Source organism: Drosophila sulfurigaster, chromosome 2L, assembly GCF_023558435.1.
Source record: "Drosophila sulfurigaster albostrigata strain 15112-1811.04 chromosome 2L, ASM2355843v2, whole genome shotgun sequence".
Taxonomy (NCBI): Eukaryota; Metazoa; Arthropoda; class Insecta; order Diptera; family Drosophilidae; genus Drosophila; species Drosophila sulfurigaster.
In genome coordinates this window covers 20,746,339-20,771,137 of record NC_084881.1, presented here as the reverse complement: position 1 = coordinate 20,771,137, position 24,799 = coordinate 20,746,339, and the positions used below count along the sequence as shown (strand labels likewise).

At 32.6% G+C, this 24,799-nt stretch overlaps 1 protein-coding gene and 1 long non-coding RNA gene across 2 annotated transcripts in view; one reads left to right on the top strand and one right to left on the bottom strand.

The window, feature by feature from the left end:
- LOC133839274 (zinc finger protein chinmo) overlaps positions 1–24,799 on the bottom strand; it is a 69,059-nt gene that overhangs the window by 37,796 nt on the left and 6,464 nt on the right. The window lies entirely within an intron of this gene.
- Positions 14,903–18,477, top strand: LOC133850822 (uncharacterized). The gene is made up of 2 exons (XR_009895707.1): positions 14,903–15,127; positions 18,122–18,477. It is a non-coding gene; the product is annotated as an uncharacterized LOC133850822 (long non-coding RNA).

Sequence of the window (24,799 nt, the reverse complement as noted above, 5' to 3'; positions counted from 1 at the left end):
TAATGTAACTTTTTAATGCATTTCTTCTCTTACAATCACCAACCAATCAGAATGCATTTCATATGCAAACTTACACGAACTTGCATTACACGAACAACAATCAATGCCGACCAATAGCCAACCGCGCATGTAATGCCAATTAACACAAGCACAACAACAACAACAACAACAACTATTGACTAACCTTCGTGCATTGCAAAACGATGCGAAACGAACCGACGACGAATTAAAATTCATGGCATTGCACGAACTTGAAACGAAGCGAAAAAAGCGCATGCGAATCAATTGCAGCGACAACAAAGGCAGCCGAACCGAACTAAACGATCGGCACAACTTGCGCTCTCGCTACGACGCGCCGAATACAATTGCAGTCAGAAACAAAAGCTAGCCGAAGCCGAAGCACCGACGATTATCATCGTTGTCGTGAAAGTCACTCGCTCTCACTCTAACGCACTTGCAAAAAAGCGCATGCGAAACAACAGCAGTGCAACGACGTCAAGCACAAAAGTAACTTGCGATCTCACTCTCACACACACGCATTTAGTATGTAGCACATGCAGTTGTGCACTTCTGATTGGACGCATTGAAATGCGCAAAAATGGCGTTGCGGCTAATTAGAATGCAAGACAGTTAATTCATTTCTTTTGATTATGACACGAGCGCGACATTGTCTCAATGGACAATGTTAAATGTGCTTTAAATTGCTAATTCATAATAACCATATTGATTGAGAAATGATAAAGAAGCGTTCGTAAAATGATGATTGCCGTGAGTAGTTAAGCGAGAACAGATACAATAATAATGAAGCTCAACGTTTTAGCACCTGTTCGAGTGACGACGAGTGTTGAGTGACGTCGTAGTACGACGTAGTGATTGAGTGACTGAATTGAATGAATGACTATCGGTCAATATATGTAGTATGTGTATTGCATAATCGCGCGAAAAAAGAAAAACAGAATAACAGACCCAGAAAACACACACACATCATAATAAACAACAACAAATTAGTCAAATTATTTCCTATATGTATGTGTGTGCTATCTGCGCACGTATCTGCGTATTTTTTTTATAGCCATTATATATATTTGTATACCTCTTGGTTCTTTATTTTGTTGTTGTTGTTTTTTTTTTTTTTGCGCACTCGCGTGATTTCCGCAAATTTAACCTACATTTTGTATTTTGGCAAAAAAGCGAAGCATAGCGAAAAACAAAATGCCGAAAAAAAAAGTGCAGGCAGAGCGGGAACAAGAGAGAGTGAGAAAGAGAGAGAGCGAGTGAGAAATGCCGGGCTAATGGAAATTTCGGTATTTTGTGTGGGTTCCATTTCTATGTAGTTTTGTAGTTCACAAAAGCTTTCTTTGCGCTATGCAGGCGTTGGCTGAGTCACTGTCTGCGTGTGTGTGTGTGTGTGTGTGAATGCCATGCGCAGCTGAATTAATACACTTGTGCCAGACGAACACACACACACACGCACACACTGGGACAAAGCAAGTTTGAGTTCTCTGCGAATATTAAAAGCAAAGCAAACAAGCATCAAAAATATATTTACACACACAAACACACAGTGGAGAAGAGAGAACGTGGAAGAGGGAGATAGAGCGAGGGAGCAGCTCACACACAACAACAATCGGCATATCTTGTTTGTTCTAAGTTACCAACACAGGCGCACTGCGAAACAAGGTCAAATGCAGTTATTTGCTCAGTCGACAACAACGACAACAACAACAACAACGACGACGACGACAACAGCAAATTTGGCGTTTGCAAAAAAAAAATGAAACGCAACAACAGCAATAACAACACACAAAGAGTTGAAAGCTCGCCGCATAGTTGCGCTGTAAAACTTGGCGAAGTGATCATGAGTTGATATAATAAGAGTGATCGCTTCTGCTTAAGATGTAACTAGGGGAGAAACATTCTAAAATGAATGAGTTCGATTTATTTTATAACTATAATTTAACATTTTCATATAACTAATGAATTGACGGAGTTTTAGTTTTTAATATGTAAGATGTAACTAGTGGAGAGTTAAGTCTAAAAGAGAATTAAGTCTCGTGGAGAATTAAGTCTAAAATAAATGAGTGAGATATATTTTATTGGTAGAATATAACATTTTAATTTACCTAATAATATGTAAGAAGTAACTAGAGGAGAATTAGTCTAAAATGAATGTTAAGCTCATAAATCTAGAGTCGAAAAGAAATATTTCTGATGAATAAATTAACTTATTTAAAGATTCTCCTATAAAAATATGTTATTTTCATTATAACTTAACAATATTTTGTTTCTGCTTTATCTAACTAAAGAATTACCTCAAGAATCGGTTGAGTTTTAGTCTTGAATGTTTGATAAAGTTTAAATTCAAGTTCAAGATGTAATTTGTTCATAAATAAACACACAAGAACAAAGAAAAAATACAATTCTTCACTCTTGTCTACTTCTAGTTTATGTTACACAGCATTTTGTAAATTTTGATTGAGACAAATTAACTTTAAGAATCAACAACTTTTTAAGCAGTAACATAACACTTGTTACACTTCAATTAAGCTGTTTTTACATACTTAATGCACTCACTTGCTAAGCTACCCATTGTTAAGCTTTGCTTGCTTACAGGGTATCAGTATGAAACTGCCGAAAAAACGGTTTACTGGCAGTTGTTGTCGCCTGCTCGCTGCGCTGCATATTTGCGCGTCACTCTCTCGGTGTGAGTGCGCGTGTAAGTGTATAAGTATATGAGTGTGTGTGAGTGTGAGTGTTTAGTTACTGTTTGATTTATCTTTTCCGTTGTTGCTGCTGTTGTTGCTGTTGTTGTTGCTGCTGTGCAGTCTCTGCGACTGCGCCACAAGCTTTTGCCGCTGCTGCGTTTACTTTTGCCATTATTATTATTATCGGCTTTTGCCTTTTTCAAGGATATTCGGCGCCGCGCTGCTTTTGTTTTCGTTTACTTTGCTTTGCTTTGCAATTTGTATGCTGCGCGTGTGAGAAGAACATCAACAACAACAACAACATACGAGAAACGATGAGTTGTTCGTGTTAGTTAGTCAAAGGAATTCCAGGAATTGTTTGTGCTGCCTTTGCGAGGAGGTGAGAAATGAAACTTCAAGATCGTTCTATGAATGTGTGCCTTCATCTCTCTCTCTCTCTCTCTCTCTCTCTCTCTCGCTCTCTTTGTCTGTCATTCTTGCTGCGAATGCGAAATTGAATGAATTGAATAAATGCGCGTTTTGCACATTGGCATCAATTAAGCAATTAATGCAATGTGAAATATGCAAAATTTCAAGTGGAATTTTAGACTTTCGAGCGGACTCGGCCATCAAAAAAAGAGTTATGTCGCTAATATAGTCATATCTCTCTCCTTCTCTCTTTAAGCTTTTAGCAAGTACTTAAGTAGTTTACCTTTATTTCGTCTGGCATACAAAAAAGCAAAGGTAACTGAAGCAACTTGATTATGGATTAAACAGGTAATTAATTTATATACAAATTTTGATTTTTTTCTAATAAACTTTTAAATTCAATATTTTTTTTAACTAAATAATTTTAATTATATTTCCTCTACTGTATTTTTAAAAAAAAAAATTTTTTCTAAATATACAAAAAAAATAAGAACTTTCTATACAAATTAATTTCTGAGAAGCATAAACAAAAACTATAACTAAATTAAAAAAACACAATTTTTATTCTTTTGCTAATAACCTTTATGAAGAATGACTGTTAAAAAAAAAACCAATGCATTATCTGATTTTCGCATTATAGTTGCTAATTGATTAGGGTTTGTAAAGATATAAGAAATATGCCCATAAAATTCTGATAAAATTGAGTAAACTTAGTGCGCTGGTCAGTGGATAAAAGCAACTGAAATTTATGCTTGGCAACTGTGAAATAAACTATGAAATAAACTTGATACTAAACAAGACTAATTAAGAGTAAACACAGATATTTAAAGCACTTGTTGCATTATTTTTCCCTAATACGTTCATCACTGTCAATAGAAGTACCCTTAAAATCAAAAATGTCTTTAAGCCCTTATTACCTTATATTTAGTTAAACATTCAATTCCTTGTGGCACATTTATAAATGAAAATATGAAAGTTTTATTTTAGTCAATTTTGTTGACATTTAAGACGAGACTACAGTAAGTAAAAATGCATTTTGCTAGACATGATTTTAACCGACTTAAAAGCACTGCTAAGCTTATCAGCAAGCGTTTTACAACACTGCAAATAAACTTTTTTAATTAGAAATGCATATGTGTGTACTAAGCAAACAAATAGTGAAGGAAATACATGTGAGCAAGCGTTTTACAACACTTAAAAAAATAGTTTTGGGTGCTAAGCAAACCAATCTTGAGAGAAATGCTTGTTAGTAAGCATTTTACAACACTGTAAATATAGTATTTAAACTAGAAATTCATATTTGTGTACTAAGCAAACAAATAGTGAAGGCACTGCAGTTTTCTTGAGCACTTAAAACACGTATTTAAGCATTTTGCAACACTGGAAATGCAGTTAATTTTTCAATGCAAACATTTCAGTTGTCTAATTGTATAATATGGGAACTATATAATTGAAATTTAAAATGTTGATTGCTGTTAACTCACTTCTCTATATTTTGTGTTTTGTTTTTGCATTTTAAACGCTTGAGTTGAGCACTTAAACTTAGTAGAATTGTAGATTTTCGCTTGGCTAGATATTGTTTTTTTTTTTGTGTTTTTTGGTTGGCACCTGCGACGAGTGCGATAAATATTTTTTTGTTGGTTGCTCGCGCGAAATGCACAAAATAACAGCAAAGTTTTTTGTTGCTGCTGCTTTAACTACAAATGCGGATCGTGTGCATATGTGCAAGTGTATGCGTGTGTGTGTGTGTGAGTGTGAGTGTGCTTTGGGTATATCCATAGAAGCTCTATGTGCTCAAACACACAGAACCCGGACTCTCCGACTGACTTGGTGACTGACAAATAAAATTATTTACTTTTTTCGTGTGTGCGGCGAAACCAAAAAGGCGCATTTCAAAGCGCGCCATCTCGCTCGCACACACACACTCGGTTCTCTCTCTCGCTTGCTCTGTCTCTTTCGCTCGCTGTTTGCTTTGATCTGTGACTGGTACAAAAAAGCAGCAAGAGCAAGAGCAGCAGCAGCGCATTTTGCTGTTATTCGTCATTGCTGACCTTGGTTGCAATCTTGACTGAGTATTTGGCAAACACAAAAAAAAAAAAAAGAAATAAATGCTGTTCAAGTTTTTAATTTTTCATTTATTATTTGCATTTTAGATATGCAAACGGCAGCAACAACAACAACTCTGCAGCTGCCAAACGGAAGCGCGTCAATTGCAGTCACAACAAAACAAAATATTAATCATACGCCGCATTAGCAATGGAATGATTATAAAATAAAATTACAGACGGCACCGAGACGAGTGCAAGCGATTAACACGAATATACAAATACACAAATTTTCCGCTTGACATTGAAAGCCACGCGCAAAACGAAAAAAAAAGTCAATTTATTTATATTTATTGTGGATATATTTTCAGAGCAGACGCAAATGAAAGCAGAGAAAGAGAGAAAGAGAGAGAAACTAGCTGCAGCATTGCAAAAAGTCAACTCAACAAAAGTAACGTAAAAGTATCTCACAGATACGAAACAAAAAACAGAAAAAACAGACAGCACACTGCACACAAGTGTCCCAATTCCACGAATCTTTCATTCTACGCTGCTTCGAGCAGCGAAAAGCGAATAGAGAGCGAAGCGAAGCGAAAGATACGCGAGTCGAGTCGAGTAAATAATAACGCTAATACATAATAATAACAGCAAAAGCAACAACAACGGCAACAACAACAACAGCAACAACGACAACAATAATAACAAAAAACAGCAGCGGCATCAACATTCGCACACACACACAAACACTTATAGATACAATGGCGCGACTGATAGACAGCTGCAGATACATTTTTCGTACACAGCCGCAAGATACAAATTATTATTTTATTTTGCTGCTGTTGCTGCTGCGTTGGCGTCGTGCAATTTTATGTACATATGTATGTGTGTATGCATAAAGTCAAGTACATAAAGTATCTATTTTTTTGTTTTTGTTTTTTTATTTCATATTATTTATTTAATTTATGAACTTTTGCATTTCGCATTTGAATTTGTCATTTATTTCATATTTTGCTGTTGTGTGTTTGTTAAATTTATTTGCACTGTTATGTCATTTTATATACACAAATACATTTTGTTGGCGCATTTTGCTTTTTATTTTATTTCTGCATCTCTTTCGCGTAGCTACTTCAAATGTGTGCGCCATCTCTTTCTACATTGCGGAAGTATCTTTGAGATACCCTGTAAGCAGCGCTTAGCTGCCAAAAAAATTAAAAAAAATAAACTTAAGAGCTTCAAGCTGACGGGAATTTTTTTTGATTTTAAAGGTTGTTGCAGTTGCTTTCAAAGTCATGATTTCTGATACTTTGCTAGTGAATGAATTTGTCTTAAATAAAGTTAGAGATTCTTATCGTTTTCTTTTACAGCATATTTTCATTTCTGGAATTTATAGATTCAACATTTAAAAGTTGTATCAAGTGACCAGACAAAATATCTTCGCTTAAGCTTTAGTTTTTTCTGTTCTCCAAATAAGTTTAAAGAGAAACTCTTTTGGCAGTTTAAATTTATTAACGTATTTTATGCTAAATATACTCCTTTTATTTTTAATTATTTTAAATATTTTTCAGCCTTTACTTTTACTTTTGAATTTGCATTTTTATATTTCTTGTATTTGTAATTTTAATTGTATATTTATATATATTATTAAAATTTATCTTGATACAATTTGAATATTATTTTTAATTGTATATATATTATTGTAATTTATCTTGATACTACTTTAATATTAATTTTTATTTGTATTTATAATTTTTTTGTATTTATCTGTATATTTTTTTTAGTATTATTTTCTTAAATTTATATATATTTTTGGTTAATTATAAAATGATTGTATATATTAGTTTTATTTTTTATTTTATTTATTTATTTAAATTTATTTTTTGCTATTTAAAATGATATTATTTTAGTATTATTTTTTAAAATTGTATTTATACTTTTGTTAGTATTAACTTTATTTTATTTTAGTATTCTCTTTTTACATTGTATTATTATATTTTTGTTGGTATTATTTTTTTTCAATGGTATTCATGAATTTTAGGTTTTTATTTTTATATTATTTTACTATTGTTTTCATTATTTTTTAATAATAATTTATTGGCAATGTTTTAGTTTTATTTATAAATTTTTTGGTATTATTTCAGTATTATTATTTGTTTTTTTTCGCACACAATATGCAGCTTTTGCATTTTTGCATTTCATTTTTGAAGCTTTTATCTACATACATATATGTTATTTGAGTGCTTGCCGTTTTATTTAGTTGTTGAATTTAGCGATTATCTCATTGAAATACATTTTGTATGCATTCAGTTTTTGCTTCACACAATTCTCCTTTCCCCCGCCTCCACCCCTCGGGGGTTCCTCTATAAGCTAAGCTAAGCTTACCCAACCCAAAGCTGTGCCTGACAACTCTGACTGACATTTTTTTGAAAACCATTTTCGGCTGTATTTCTCACCCTCTCCCTCTTTCTCTTGCTATCTTTCTCTCTCTCTCTCTCTCTTGCTTTTTTGCAGTGCAAATGAAACGAATACAAGTTTTTGTTATTGCTCTTGTAGTTGTTGCTGTTGTTGTTGCTGCAGTTTTGTTGTGTGTCTGGCGCAATTTCAAAGTCACAATTGGGCGACTTTGAGCTGATGACATTCAGACAAAGCGCAAAAATACAAAAAACAGCAGCAGCAGAAGCATTCGCTGTGTGAGACAATGAAAGAAGGCAGACAGCAAGGGTGACGCTGGAGGGGTCAGAGGGGGGAACTGAGGAAGGGGAGGAAAGTGCAAAACAAATGTACACAAAATAAAATCAAATTAATTGCAAATTGCGGCTGCAAAAATGCGGGTTTTTTTCTCTCTTGCTGTTACCGAAATTTGTTGCTTTTCTTTTTTTTGATACCCTGTTGCAATTGGGGATAAGAATGTAATTTTTTTTTAAATATAGAAAAATGTAAATCTATAAATTACTATTTCGAATTATTCGAAAAACTGTTTCAACAAATCTGTTTGAAATAAATAAAGTTAAGAAATTTAATAAAAGTTATTTAACAATTTAGTTCTTTAAATTTCAATTCCTTCGGTGAATTAAAAAAAGTTTCAGCAAAACTATTTTAAGAATATGAAAATGTTTTCAATCAAGTTATTTTTGATACAAGCTTTTTAACATATTCCTTTTATAAATTTTAATTCATTCAATAAAATTAAATAGCGAAATAAATTTTATATAAAAAGCTGTTTAGCCTTTTTCCCTTTCCGTATTTGAATCAATAACTCTAATCTTTAAAGCTTAATTGGTTTTATATATAGTGCAAATTTACTAAATTGTTTAAGCAAACAATTTATTTATAGAACGAGTGACAAAATTCATTCATGCAAGCAATACTAATTAAGCTTTGCAAGTGGGCCTTGAATAAAGCAGTTTATCAGCTTGATATCTATAAAATTTGGCTAGATAAAAAAATATTTGCCGTTAAAATGATAGGCTATAGAACATTTTAGATTATTATTATGAATTATTCTCATTATAAATTCTTGTCATTTAAATTTCTTAATATTTACATTTATTTTTATATTATTGTAATATTTTGGATTGGCTTTTAAATCTTTTTCCGTCGTAAATTTTGTAGTATATTTCTTTTTGATATTGAATAGATTGTTTTGATATTTTAGATTAATTTTATTATAAACTCTTGCCAATTTTAAGAGAACTTTAAGTTGTACAGTAAATTATAATTATTTTTCAAGTATTATATTATATTCAGTATTATAAAATAGTATTTTTGATTCTTATTCTTATTATTATTTTTTATGTATATTCCTAGATTATTTTTTTTATATAATGGATTATTAAATTTTTTTAGATTATTATTATAAATTCTCAAGATAAATTACAATATTTTTTTTTCTTTTATATATAATAGATTATTTAAATATTTTCAATTTTTATTAGATTATAAATTCTTGCTAGTTAAATTCCAATATTATTTTTTTGTTATCATATCATTTTTTTTTACATAATGGAAAATTGTAATATTAATATTTTAAATTCTTGCATATTACGTAGTAACCTGAAGTCGAGCAGCGAAACTCGATTCGTAATTGCATTAAAAAAACTGCGCAGTGCACATTTGATGTGAATAAATAAGTTAAACAAATGCGCTTCATTTGTAATAATTATAAACAAAAGATGGCAGCATTAACGAGCTGCTCATCAACAACAACAGCAACAGCAATAACAATCACAATCACAATCATGAGCATCCACAATCATCATCATCATCATCATTATCATCATCATTATCATCATTGCCTTTAGCCACAACAACAGATTGCCGTTAAATGTCTTACCAACAACAACAACAACAACAAAAGCAGACAAAACGTCGTTGTCGCTGTCCCCTTCTCTTTCTCTTTTCCCTCTCCCTCTCCCACTCCACTCCACTCCCCCTCCAAAAAAAATAAAAGAAGAGAGAGAAAAAAAGTTGACTTCGATGTCTTCATTTCAAGTTCAAGTTCAAGATAAATTTTATTTTATTTTATTTCAGCTGCCTTTTTTCCTTTTCTTTTTACGCTACTTTTTTACATGCCAACACACAGATGTGAATTTGTATCTGTGTGTATGTGTGTGTGTGTGTTTGTATCTGTATCTTGTTGGCGCTTTATATGCATAAATATTTTCATTCATACAAGTCGAAAGAGAAACGCTGTTCACTCAATGAACTGCGGGCAAACAGCTCAGATGCTTCGCTTCGCTTTTCTTTTCCAGCTTTTCCCTCGCAAATGTTAATTTTCAATGGGGGGAAGGGGAGAGGGGAAAGCTGTAACACATTTACGTGATTCACATAAGCTTGAGGTATTTAATACGTCATGTAAGTGCGAGTAATAAATAAATATTAAGACGTCTGCTGAGTGTTTTGAAGCTGCTTCTTTAAGGTAGTTTTGTTGAACACATCTTTCGACAGCTTTTCCTGCTCACAATTATTTATGCGTGAAGCGAATTTGCCAGTTAAATTTTGTGTAGCACTTTTCTTAAGAGTTTTTCTCTGAGTGTGTGCAAAATATATTTAAAATGAAATAATTTGTAGCTAAATAAATTTGAATAACAATTATTTTTATCTTCGAAGAGTCTTCTTTTTAGAAATGTTGTCTATTAAATCTTCTCTCAGTAAAAAATATGAATCAGTTATTTTTGTACAATTGTTTTAGCAACAAAAAGTATTATTTGTTCAACATTTTGTTTTTTGACATTTTTATATTAATTTTTTGACTTCTCCTTATTTATTTTGAATCTGCCATATCATTTATGTTTTGGAAAATTAAAAAACCAAAAAAGTTTATTGAAGTTTATTGAAATTGAAATATTTTTTGTTGTCTGGAAATTTGTGTATTATTCTTAACTCTATTTTTTTCAGTTTGCCATAGAATATTATTCAAATTTGTTTATAAATACTTTTTGATTACAAGAAATTTAATGGAATTTGAAATTTTCCATTTCTTGAAATATTTTATATCTGATAAAATTCCAATTTCAAATAATTGTTTTCTTAAATAGCTTAAATTTTATTTTATTTTTATTTTTTTGAAAAACAAAAACTGTATGAAAATAATTTGGTATTTTTTTTTGCAAAATTTTCAAATATTACAAATATTTTACAAATATTTCGAATTATTAGTAAATTTTCAATTTATTTTGTTTGACTCAAAAATGAGTTATTTAAAATATTTGCAAGCTGTTGCTTAATGGAAAGTAATATGCAAAAGCTTGGAAAAATTTTAAATAATTTTCAAGTCTAACAAAATAAATTGAAAATTTAGTAATAATTCGAAATATTTGTGTTTGTATAAAATAAATATGAAACAAATATTTCGAAGAATGAGCAGATTTAAAATATTTCGAAGCTTTTGCTTGGCGGAAAGTAATTTGCACGCCAAGTGTTGTGGTTAGAGTATCTTGAACATTTCCACTCCATTTAATATTATGTCAACTGCAATTTGTAGATACACATTTCACACACACACACACACACACTCGCACAAATAGCGAGTCACACTTTCGTTGACTGCCAAAAAGGGGGAAAAGAAAAAAAAGGCAGCGAAATGTCATAACTTTCGCTTTCTTCGAGACGCGCGCTGCCAAGTTGGGAGACGCTTTTTTTTTTGCAGAAGAGAGTCTTGTCGAGTTGTTGCACGCAATCAGCAGCAGCAACAACAACAACAACAACAATAATATATACAATAAGTCTGTCTGTGTAAAAAGTAAAAGTCATGCGACAAAGCGAAATATATATGTATGTTTCTTTTTTCTTCTCTCCTTTTTGACATTTTGCAGTAAATTGCATGCGACATTTCTGTTATTTGGTTTCATTTCTATCTCTCGCTTTTATTTTGTGTGTCTGTGTCAGCTAAAGTCGTGACAAACGCGTCTGGAACACAGCGCTTATATATATGTATATATTATTATATATGCCCCATTATATAGCCCACCTTCTGTGTGCATATTATAAACACAAAAGTATCTACAAAAATTTCAATCTTCTTTTTTATTTTCGCTGCTGCTTTGTGGGTGCTTTTGTTGTTGCAGCTATTGTTATTATTATTATTGTTATTAGTTGTTATTGTTGTTGTTGCATTTGCTTCGTAGGCGTCCACTTACTGAGTCACAGCATTTTGTGGCTTTCTTCAAGAAATGTTTGCTTTATATGCCTTTTGTGTATTGTGCATAATAAATTAAACATCAATTGTTTTTATCAACATTTGGCATTTGTCACAATCAAATTGTTGCCTTTTTTTATGGTCACTCGAGTTTGAATAAATAAAAGCATGAAGTAGACAGCAAAAAATGCATTGTTGTTGTTTACTTTTTATAATTTGGCATTTGATTAAATGTTTTATACGACTGAACTCGATATTTGCATAAGAAACTATTATAAAATTATTTTACAATTTGTCTTCTTGACTTTTAAGCTGCAATTATGTTATTTGACTTAATGTAAAGAACTTATTTCAAAATTGTTATACTTAGCTTTACTTAAATACATCAAGTCAAATAACATAATTTTAGCTTAAAGCTAAGAATACAAATATGGGAATAAATTCTTTGCAAAGTGTTTTATATTTATACTTTAAATCTTGCTGCTTTTTTAGTCTCAAATAAATCAATTAAATTTTGAAAATATTTTGCTTTCAATTAAAAACTATTCTCCAAACTTCATTTATAGTATTTCTGTCCAATTTTCATGCTGTCAAGTTGAATTTCAGTTGCATCGACAACACATTTTTTTGCAAGCGATTTTCGTGCTGAAAATCCCTTAAACGAAAAACCTTTTAACCTAAGCCACTATTGACGCTGGCCAAATCACACACACACACACATGAAGTACACTCATGTTAGACGCTAAAACTAAAACCTTTTATCAAAGATAAATAAAATGACTGCAAAGGCAAAAACCAAACCCAAAAAAAGCGAAAGAGAGAGAGAGAGAGAGAGCATAAAAAAGGAATATGCAAAAAACGTCCAGACTGAAAATGCTTCGTTGGGGAATTCGTTTCGTTTTGCTGGCTGCAGGCGACAAATGCAGCTGCCAAAGCTAAGGTAAGGAATGTGCACGACGAGCTGATACCCTTTAGTTGAATTTAAAAGGGAAATAAATGAAGAAGTTGAACTTAAACTTAGGTGAAGTTGAGATAAGAATATGTTCCAGAATATTCATTCTGTAGTAGAAGACTTTAGTGTTTTTCTTAGGTAATAGATTTTAATATAAACATTTGTAATGTTTGTTAGAAGTCATTATTCAAGAACAATTTGCTTAAGACTCTCAATTCCTAATAAATAAAAAATAGTTGCATTTATACGACTGTTAACCAAGTGAAATGTGAAACAAATTAATAGAGAAATAGTTGAAAATATGAAATTTCTTGAAGAATAATTTAAATTGTAAATTAGGTAATCTAATTTACTTTAAATATTTTGTATATTATTTCGTTATATTATATTTTATTTATATTGTAATTTAAGTAATCAAATTGACTTCAAATAACACACCACTCAATAAGTTCCCGGCCTGAGAGGGAAAAACACATTTTTTTCTAAAAATTTACTTTTATTCATCAATTTAGTTTCCATCTAAGGCTATACAGTCAGTCCAGCGCTTCTCCAACCTTTCGATGACATTTTTGTAGAAGGATGAACTTTTATCCTCAAAATAGCCCTCAGTATCGGCAATCACCTCCTCATTTGATCGATATCTCTCGCCTTGGAGGTGCTTTTTGAGATCTGCCAAAAGCCAGTAGTCGCTGGGGGCCAAATCTGGAGAGTAGGATGGGTGTGGCACTAGTTCGAACCTCAATTCGCTTAATTTCAGCATTCTTGCCATAGACTTGTCACACGGTGCATTATCCTGATGAAACCGCGGTTTCTTCTTTGCCATATGTGGACGTTTTTTCTAAATCGCTTGGCCCAGTCGATCTGGGAGCTTTATATAATATTCGTTGTTGATTGTTTTACCTTTCTCCAGGTAGTCTATAATCAAAATCCCATATGCATCCCAAAATATGGACGCCATAACCTTACCCGACGATATTTGTGTTTTGGGACGCTTCGGACGGCTTTCACCGGCTACCACCCACTCAGAAGATTGACGACTGGATTCTGGAGTATAGTAGTGTATCCATGTTTCGTCCATGGTTACGTAACGGCGAAAAAAATCGGTTCTTTTGCGCTTCAACATGCTTAAACACACCTCGAAAGCATCGATACTTTGTTGCTATTGGTCCGGTGCTAGCAATCGCGGCAGCCACTTTGAGTAGAGTTTTTTCGTATCCAAATGTTTATGCAAAATCGTAAACAAACAGCCTTCTGATATCTTTGAGGCATCAGCTATCTCCTTTAATTTTAATTTGCGATCGGCCAATACCATTTTTCATATTTTTGCGAAATTTTCTGGCCTAACTGCTGTTTTTGGGCGTCCGCTACGCTCAGCGTCTTCGGTGACCACACGACCACGTTTAAATTCATTATACCAATCCTAAATGGTTGATTTTCCTAGAGAAGAATCCGGGTAATGCCTATCAAGCCAAATTTCGGCTTCTACCGTATTTTTTCCCATCAAAATACAGTGTTTAATGAGGACACGAAATTCCCTTTTTTCCATATTGTAGAAAAACTCAAAGGTTGTTTCACTTTAAAAATTGTAACTTAAAAGCCCGTGGTCGCAGAGTTGTAAAATTTTTACACAGAGCTTATGATAATTGACACTATCCATAAAAAATATCGATGTTTGCTTACTACTGCCCCCTTTATGTCAGGCCGGGGACTTATTGAGCGATGTGTTATTATTTATTTTTCTTGAAAAAATAAATGAAAATATTCAAGAAAAATCTTTAACTCTGAGATTGTTAGATTAAAAGTTCAATTTCAAGTTGAAAGTGAATTAATAGAAAAATTTCTTGAATTGATATAATTAAAGTTAGTTCTAACATAGTTCATTTGTGCTAGTAATATGCTTATAATAATATAAAAATGAAGTGTTTTATTGTAAAGTTAAGATATCGAAATAATTTAAACCTTTTTAGGTAAAAAATCAAGAAAAATTTCAGAATCTCATATTTGAAGAATATGCCATTGAAGTTTTCTACACCAAATATGCTCCTTAATTTCAATCTTGTAAGGTTAAAAATGAAGAAAAAGTTCCTAATCTTATTTTTGTACAAAATGTTGTAAACCAAATGTTTCCCTTAATCGATTCGACGTCTGCCTAGTCATTTTTCAGTCTATTTAAACTTATAGGGTATAACACACATGCAGACTAGCGCCATATGCAGTATAGCCATGCAGACAGAATGCAGAAACCCAAAAGCAAAAAGAAGCGCCACAAAACTCGACTGCGGCAACAGCCAAGTTGCAAGGCAAGAGGAAGGGAGAGGAGAGGAGAGGAGAGTAGAGGAAAATAGCAGTTGCTGCTGCTGCTGTCGTCTCACTGCAGTCGCAAGTAAAATAAATTAAAATATTTTTATCTACACTCGTGCACGTAGCATGCAACCCCCAACAGCACACACACACACACACACTCTAACACACACATACTGCCAGCTGTGGCAAAGTTTTTCCAAGCGTTAGCATTTCCGACATCTCCCTTCTCTTTTGCCCACTCCTCCTTCTCACACTCTCTGGGAAGTGCAAAAGTTTTCATCCCAACTCTCACTCGCTTTGTGCCCACCCCCTCCCTAGAGTGAGTGTGTGTTTGTATGTGCTAGCTGCAATTTGCAACCCCCAGAGGGCGCTTTTGCCTAGACAGCGCCACAAAGTATGCTATAGTTTTTGTTGCCCGCTGCTGTTGCTGCACTTTGCAAATGGAAATGGAAATAAGCACGCGTATTATGAAATAATTGCAACAAAAACTCTTGCATTGCCTAGCTATCTCTCTCGCTCACTCTTTTCTCTCTCTCTCTCTCTGTTTCGGAGGCTCTCTTCGTGTCTGCTTTTTGGCGCATTGCACTGCAAACGAATTGCCGCATGACGGCGACGTTGCTTTTTCCTCGACTGCAAAAAGTGAAAGTTTCTGCTGCTCCTTTTTTGGCCACGTCTCGCTGCCTTCCTCCCTCTCACCCTCTCTCTATGCTTTTATATTGGGGGTGCTGTTTTGGGGAGGTTGAGTTTGGTTTTTGGGCTCTGCAGTTTTGCTTGTTCCTCTTGCTTTCTTTCACTTTTTTTTTGGTTTTTTGTTTTGGGGGGTTGTGCTGCAGTCAGCTGTGCACTTGCGAGGGTTGTTGTGTGTATTTCATAATGATGACAAGCCAAAAACGTTGATGCTGCCTCATCATCATCATCGTCATCGTCATCGTCATCGTCATGATCATCATCAACCCTCTGCTGCCTTTCATTGATTTTTTGCGCAAAAAACTTTCAGCCAACACACAAACTGCATTTTTGCCTTTTTCTCTCTCTCTTTTTCTTTCTCTCTATATGGCAGACAATGCGACAGACGTGGAGGAGGCGGGGAGTGGAGGGGGTGTGGCAGTTAGATAGCTTTGCCAGCCTGCATAGAAAATTCATTTAAAATTGTCAGCATGTTGTGTGTGTGTGTGTGCCTTGACTGTCTGGCAAGGAAATCACAGACGATAAGGAAATGAGTGAAAATTCATTTGGCCCTTTCTCTACTCTTCACTCTCTTCTCTACTATCTATTCTACTACCTTTTTACTACTACTACTACTATTTCTGATACACACTCTTTCTGACTTGTTGTCTTTCGCTTCTTTCGAGGCCATAATTTGCCTGCATTTCGCTTTTGGCCCTGTTTTGCGGGCAACTCTCGGTTTGTGCACTTGAGCAATTTATAGCATTTATTGCAGATAGCTGCCCCCTCTCTCTCTTTTTGCCTTCCTCCCTCGCTTGACGTTGTATTTTTCATTAGAATTTTGTGTGGCATCCTGCGGCAGTTTTGTCTAGTTAATTTGTGTGATTTGCTGCATTGGCTGTCAGAGTTTTGGTTTCGTTTCGTTTCGTTTTTGCTGGTGCGAGTTCTGAAGCCAATTGCTACAACTTCTTCCTGTGTGGGCGTGGCTGGTTGGGGGGAGGAGGAGAAATTGCTATTTGGCATTGGTCAATCGTGATTGCGATGCTGATTGAGCAGCTAGAAGGAATGCAATAAGCAATGTCTGGGTTTAAAGTTCAAATTAAATTCAATGAAGATGGATTATCTCTCTAATTTTAGTGAAAAAAAGTGTGACCAGAGTTGCAAAGTATTTGGGTATTTTAGACTTTAATTTGAAGTTTAAAATAAGAAATAAATATTGAATTATAATACTAACTCATTTTACTATTTCCGAACAAAACTATTGGAAATATTCCTAACATAATCCTTCACTATATTGCAAATAAAACAAACAAACAATGTTACCAGAGTTGCAAAGTATTTAGGTATTTTAAAATGTCAAGTTGCAAATAAAAATAATTAATAAATGCAGCATTAAAACTGAAGTAAAAACTTTCTTGAAATACTTTTTGTTACTTGAAATAAGTTGCTGAAAAAGTTTCCATCATTCAAGTTCAGATTGCATAACAGAAAAAGTGTTACCAGAGTTGCATATTATTTAGGTATTTTAGAATTTAATTACGTTTCACACTATAAACAAGCAAACAATTAAGAATTTTTATTTACTCTTGCTTTTCTTTCATTTTTAAATATATTTCAATTAACTTTACTTTGGTTTATGCCACAATTAACATTTATTCCGCAATAACTATTTGAAATGGATATTTTTCCATGTTACAATGTTTTCTAATCAATTTCTGTGCAATAGTGAAAACTATTTTCACAAAAAATGCTTTAGAAAAACGAAAAGTTGGACACGTGCATTTCCATAACCGATTGCTAATAAATTTGTGATGTTTGCCTGCACAAAACTGCAATTCTTCTATATGAATTTGAAAACAGAGTAAAGAGAGAGAGAGAGAGAGAATGGGAATAAAGCAAATTCGTGTAGGGGGACTTTCAATAAATTGAAAACAAGCGCCGAAAATAAATCCCCCCCAATGCATTGATGATTTATTTATGCTGCATAGAGCCAAGCGACAGTCTCAGTTTAAGTCTGGCTGGCGATTTCACAACATGAAATACAAACAACAACAAAAGCAGCGAATTCTGCAATGCATTTTATCGTCAAATTTATTTATCAAAAGCTGCCCCAAAACAAACAACACGAGACGAAGAAGATAAGAGCGATAGACATAGAGAGAGAGAGAGGAAAAGTATTAATGGAATATTGCCGAAAATTCTGTAGAAAAGCGCATGCAAACAAAAGCATACATGCACAAACATGTGCCGACATGCACACACATGCACAGCCAGCAAATTACAAAAGCAAACAACACAAAAAAAGCGCCAGACACAAATTTCACAGGAAGCGCCACAAAAACATTTCTTTGCTTTTTGTTGTAATATTTGTTTTGTTGTTTTGTTTTTGTTTATGCTGTTGCTGCAGTTTGCGAATTGTTTTTGGGCTGTCGCTGCAGTCGCAGTGCAGTATTTTTTGAAGCTGAACCACGCCCCATTCGGGGAGGCAGAGGAAATGAACTTTTAGGCGACAGTAAAAAAAAAGAAGAAAAAAACAGAAAGGAGAAAAAAGCCAAATATCGAAATTATATTAGCCAACAGCAAAAGCGGAAATGGACACAGAGGGATTCAAGTGTGCAATGGAAATAGATGGACAACATATGAAAGAGAGAGAGAGAAAGAGAGAGAAAGAGCGTTGTAAAAAGTGTGCAACGATAAATATGCATAGAGCACAAAAAAAAAGGTTTAGAGGAAATGCTGCAAACGTTGTTTGGCCAATTGCAAGCTGCACAAATATCAAAACTGGCCAATAAAGGAAATTCTATGCGCTAAAATAAAAGCTAAAATAAAGCGAGCGACTAATCGGCATCATTGCAAAAAAAGAAATAACGAATGCAAAATGGGGGAAACTATGCAAAATTTTTGATTTTATTGTTATTGCAACTTTTATCTAAACTTCAGCGAATATTTAATTGAAAATAGATAAAAACTTTTCAAAATTACATCAAATTGCTGCGCTTCAATTTCATTATTGAAATTAAGCAATTTCAACTAATAAATTGTTTAGAGTAGCTTTGAAAAATATAAGAGCTCGGGTTCATTTTTATTATCTTAATCATTTTAAAGTGCAAATTTAGCATAGAAATCTTTATTTAAGATTTTTGTAACCTAAATCTCTTATTTCAAGAAATCTAAATCTAAATTTGCATTCTACTTTTTTCAATCTAGATTTTTTTCTCTCTCTCTCTCTAAAGTCCGACTTTAAAGCTTTGAAAATCAAACTTGAAACAAGCTGTTCTGAAGAAACAGAATTTAAATTTTGTTTTGAGAACATTCCAATAATGAAATTCAATAAGAAAAGACAAGAATTAATTAAATTATATTTTAGTTTTTCCTTGAAGAAAAATGGTTGAATATTTTAAAAATAAGGAATGACTGATTATTAAAACTGAACATTAGGTAATTTGAATGAATTATATAGAAATCCAATAATCGAACTCAATAACAAAGTTTGTCAATAGTTGATGAAATATAGATTATATTTGAAGAGTGGCTGAAGTATATACAATATAATATTATTAAAACAAAAATTCCAACAAAAATTGAAGAGTTAACTCTTCAATTCTTTTTTTGTTTGCTTTGTATAAAAATAAATAATTACTTCTTTGAAGATTAAAAGTGTTCCACAACTAATTGAATTAAATTCAATAAATGTCTTTAAAGTTGTCAAAATATATAAACGTATTTTCAACTTTTTTTCCCTTAGCTTGTGAAAGAGTATTTAAATTATTCGGCATTTGAGAAGCTTATGCAAAAATTGGTTTGTGCAAAAAGTTGGAGCTGGACTTCTTGTTGTTGTTGTTGGGTGCAAGGAGGCATGACATGCAATAAAATGCCAGCTGAAAGGGGGAAGAGGGAGGTAATTCAGCCATGCGGGCACCGCAGCCTGCAGGCGACGTCGACGTCGACCGAGGCAGAGATGGGAGCAGAGGCTGTGGCTGTGGCACTCGAGTCGTGTCTAAATTAAACTTCATCATCATCAACACAACGCAAAACGGAGGCAAGCAAACAAAGCGCCACACGATGGGAGTAAAGTGAAGTGTATAGTGAATGGGGGCGTGGCAGCGTCAATGGGCGTTTGTTGCTTCACCCTACAAAAATTGCATAGACTGTGTGCTGTGTTTTGTTTTTGTTTTTTTTTCCTAGCTGCAGAAATTGGCATTTTTTGTAGAGCAACAACAAGAACGAAAAGGGACAGCAAAAGAAATCAGAAATTATTGTAGATTGCAGGCCCGAGACTGGACAATATCTGACCAGCATGCAATGGCCACAGGACCCGAAACAAGTCCTGGCAAAAATACAAATACAAAAAAAGGGGAAAAAGAGAAAAAGAAATGGCAAAAAGCAGAAGCGGCAAGTGAAGTGCATAAATGGATTTTATAACGTCCAATGCTAAAGTAAATTTATGCTTTTTAATGCAATTGCAGGACGAACAACCAGACCGTAAGTGGGAGGCACAAATGGGAGAAAAACAACCCAGAAGGAGGCAGCCACGCTTCGTTTGGCCAGGCTAAAAGCATTCAGTTGAGAGTGTAGAGAGAGGGGAAGGGACAACGAAGGGTTAACGCGCAGTCTCCTGCAGTCTTCTCAGTCTCTTCTCTCATCTACAGTCTACAGCCCCCTGGCGCATAGACAAAGTGACATTTGTCGTTAATTGCGAAATTTATGGCCAGAAATCGGAGCAACACACACACACACAAGGATGGCTAAAACGGAGAAACGACTAAATGCAAAAATGTGCAAAATACATAGGAAGTAAGAGAAATTTGCAGCCTGGCAGCAAATGGCTAAAATTTGACTTGCCTTGGACTCAAGTCGACTTACGTTCTTGCGGTTAGAAGGCCTAATTAGTTGGGCCACAAAAAGATTCGTCTGTGTTTGTGTTAGTCTTTTGCTTACCTGCAATGAAAATGAAAATGCAAAAAGGAAATGCCACAAATTAATCACGGAAATAAGCTCAAGTTGTGTAATTCTTAATACTATTATGAAGATTGTGTAATTATTTAGTAGAGAGCACTTGAAGGGGGTTTCTCATTAATGTCTTAATAAGTATTGTAATACTTCTGAATTTTAGATTAGCCATAGTTATTTCAATATTTAAAAGAAAATTAATATCTTAGATATAATTGTTGAAATATTTAAAGTAAAATAAATCAAAAATTAACAGCTTAGATATCATTATAGAAATATTTAAAGTAAAATAAATAAAAATACAAAATTAACAGCTTAGATATCATTATTGAAATATTTCAAGTAAAATAAATACATGATAAATTAAAATTAGTTACAATTGAAAGCAATCAATTGATCGTTAACACAAATAAAACGTATAGCTATAATTATTTAAATCTTGAACAATCAATTAATAGTTAATACAAAATGGTATAAATTTTCAGTACTTTAATTTTGTAGCATTAAATAAAATTAAAAAAAAATTTTTTGTAATTTTCTTTACTAAACTTTGTAGTACTATATCTTGAATTTAAAATTGGATTAAAAATAAACTAAAAATAAAGAAATTTAAATATAGTAATTTTAAATGATATTGAAATTGAAAGAAAATTTATATTAATATTTAATTTTTTTTTAGTTACCTAAACAAACATTCTTTGTCATTATTTCATAACTAAAAGATGAACTGTAGTATTTGGCAATATTATTTTTTGATTCAAATTTGTATATAGAAATAATATATTTATTTTTTTGAAATTCGAGCAATAAAAGGATAAACTAAAAGAAATATTTGATTTACAAAAAATATTTTTATTTTAAAAAGTTCAGTTTTTTTCATAAAATATTAAATTTTTCAAAGCATAAATTTGTTTTCTAAATAAAAGATTTCTTTTTTTTTTTCAAGAAATAATGTTTTTTTCAATATTTTTTTTTTGGTTAAAATACTAAGTTTTTTTCATATTTCTATATTATTTCTAGATAAAATATTCCTCTTTTTGAAATACAATTTGAATTTTTTCAAAATATAAATATTGTTTCTGGATAAAATATTTCCTTTCTTATAATTTATATATATATGAAATATATTTAGCCACAAATTAAGTAGACTTCTTCCTTTTCTATTTATAGTATGAAACATAGTATTTCTTTGTAGTATGCACATTTCTTGTGCTGCTTTTTAAAGCCAAGTCTGCATGTGAAAAACCACAAAAGCGAACCTCATGTTTATCTAAAGCATTGCAGACAGTGTTTGCCGTTGGCTGTAACGCAATTGGGCAAAAGCGAAGTCAACTGCGGAGATTCAAGAGTGCAGTTAACGCATCCCCCTCCCCCTCCCGCCTCAGTCCCCCGCTTTGGGCCACTTTGCGCTCTGTTGACTCAACAGTCAAAGCCAAGTTGGCAACGTGTTTGCTTCTTACGCTTCGTTGCCTAATTTCGGTTGTAAGTCACACTTAACAGCGACAGAGACTGAGACTGAGACTGAAAGAGAGAAATGCAGTTGTAAAGTGTGGAGTTGAGGGCGTGGAACGAAGAGTGAGGGGAAGCGAGGAGAGTGTGGAGGAGTCTTACGAAATGCTTTTTTTTCGAAAATTTATGCATTTTCTCAGGCCTCGTGGCTTGCGTTATGCGTGGGTGCGTTTGCCCAAAAATAAAACCAAAAACTATTGTCTAGAGACACCAGACTGCAAGGTGTTTCATTGATCGAGATAATGAGACTGCCGATGCGACTGTTGTAACTACAAGTATAATAAAGATAACTATGAAGATCTGATACTCTAGCATTTGAAATGGTATATTAAATGCATATATTAGCTATGTTTAAATAAAACTGTGACTTAGACCTATCTCTAAAATATTTTGCTACACAGAACTGTTTCTCGAATTTGCATTTGTTTAAGAAAAAAATAGTATTTTAATATACCAAATATTTTCATATTTTTTTCTACAACATATTGTTTAATGCTTTTACTTATAAATTTAATATTTTAATTCTCACAAAAGAGTTTTATTTTAAGAGCTCCTTAGATTTTCATTTTTCTATGTTTTTAGATGCATTTCATTTAAAGTATATAAAATCTTTTAATATACCTAATTTTTGTATATTTTTTTGTTATTTACAAAATATTGTTTTATGCTTTTACCTATCATTTCCATATTTTAATTCTCACAAAAAATATTTATTTTAAGACCTTTATAGATTTTTATTTTTTGCTATGTTGTAGAGATTAGTTTTGTTTAAAACACAGATAATGTTTTAATATCCCTAATTTTTTCATAATTTTTCATTTCTTTACAAAATATTATTTAATTTTTTTTACATATAATTTTAATTTTTTTAATTTACACAAAAGAGTTTTATTTTAAAAGCTTCTTTTGTAAGTTTAAGAGATGTAATGAGAGTCTGAATTTTAGTTCATTTAATTTTATAGAAGAGAGCTGAAGATTGAATACTTTTTAATTTAAAAATATAATCTTTAGTATTGAAAATTATTTTTAAAATAGTTTAACAAATTAACCTAATAACTCTTCTTTTGGTAAAGCGGTTTTTCTAATATTTTATTTTATACCATATAACCCGTAGTTGAACAAAAAAATAATCTTTCCTATACACTTGAAGAGTGTAATAAATGTATCTGTAAGTTAGACAGTTGGCTGATCCAATTAGAATGCAGTTTTGAGCCCTTGCGCAGTGTGAATGAGCCCATAAAACCATTCTTGGCCTGCACTCACGTGCATTTTATGGCCGTGATTTACAGAAGCAGTGAAAAAATACAAAAAAAAAGACAAAGAAAAAAGACACAGAAAACAAAACAAAAAAAGAAAAAGAAGTAGTTAGCAAAAGAGAAGATGGCAACAACGTTGGTAACCATGAAATTGAATTGCTACTTTGAAGTGCACTCAACATGGCAAGAAGAGAGAGGGGGGAGAGTGAGGGGAAGGGCAAGGGTTAACTGCACACATGGCTGACCGGCTGATAGATAGTTGAAGTTGGGGGGCAACTCTGGCAGCCACCTAGTTACCCACTCTAATTACCACATCGAAATGCAGCCACGGCAACGCGACGCTTCACTTTGACGTTGTTGCAAGTGCCCCCCGTGGTGCAAAGAGTCGAGGGAGGGGGGCACTCTTTTTGGTGAGTTCATTAGAGGCACAGCGAAAAAAGCCAGAAATAAACAAAGCTTAAGCGGGTTTTTTTTTTCGCTTCTATTTCATTGGCTTTAAGCGGAAGAGCAAGTGCAAGAGGGTCGACAAAAACAACAAAGAAAACAAACGGTTTAAAACTATGCAATGTCAGTGAAATTATACGAGACTGCATCGAGATTGTGGCAAAGAAAGAGTTGAATTCGAAAAATTACAGTTAAGTTGATGTAGAAATTGATAAGTCAAAAATGTAATGCAAATAAATAGCAAAGAAATTTGAAGAACAGCTTTAATTGTCTAAATAAAAATATAAACCCTTTGGTAATAATCCTAGATTCTGTATAATAAAATGATAGTAAATGTACTATTTAAATATTCTCTTACTTCAATACTAACTAACAATTCTAAAGATATTTGTTACCCAAAACAAAAAAGGAGCCATTGGATAATAATATTCGATTTCCTATATATATTTTGGAGTAAAAATAACTTCAATTTGTAATTAAGACTTTAGCAATAATTATCTATACTCAATACTCCAATACTCTCGATATATTCATGATCAGCGCATTTGAACTTTCTCAATTAATCATAAATCATACTATTCGCTTAAAATGCTTAAATTCTTAACATATTAGAGTCATCAATTGTAGTAGAAAATTCTATCTTTAATTGATTAAAAATTTCTCAAATTTCACAGCTCAACTTAGTAAAGTACCTATGTTGAATTCCATTTCTTAACTATTTCTTAAAACAAATAATTCTTTAAATTGTTAAACTCGAAACATATGAAAGTATAAAAATTGAAATCCCAAAATATCAAATTGTAATTAATATAATATAATTAATATATAATTTTAGTAAAATAAAATATAAAGATTAATTAAAGATTATTTGGTAAGCAATTTTCTAAAATTTTCTGGATTAAATACCCCGCCAGAACCTTAAGATA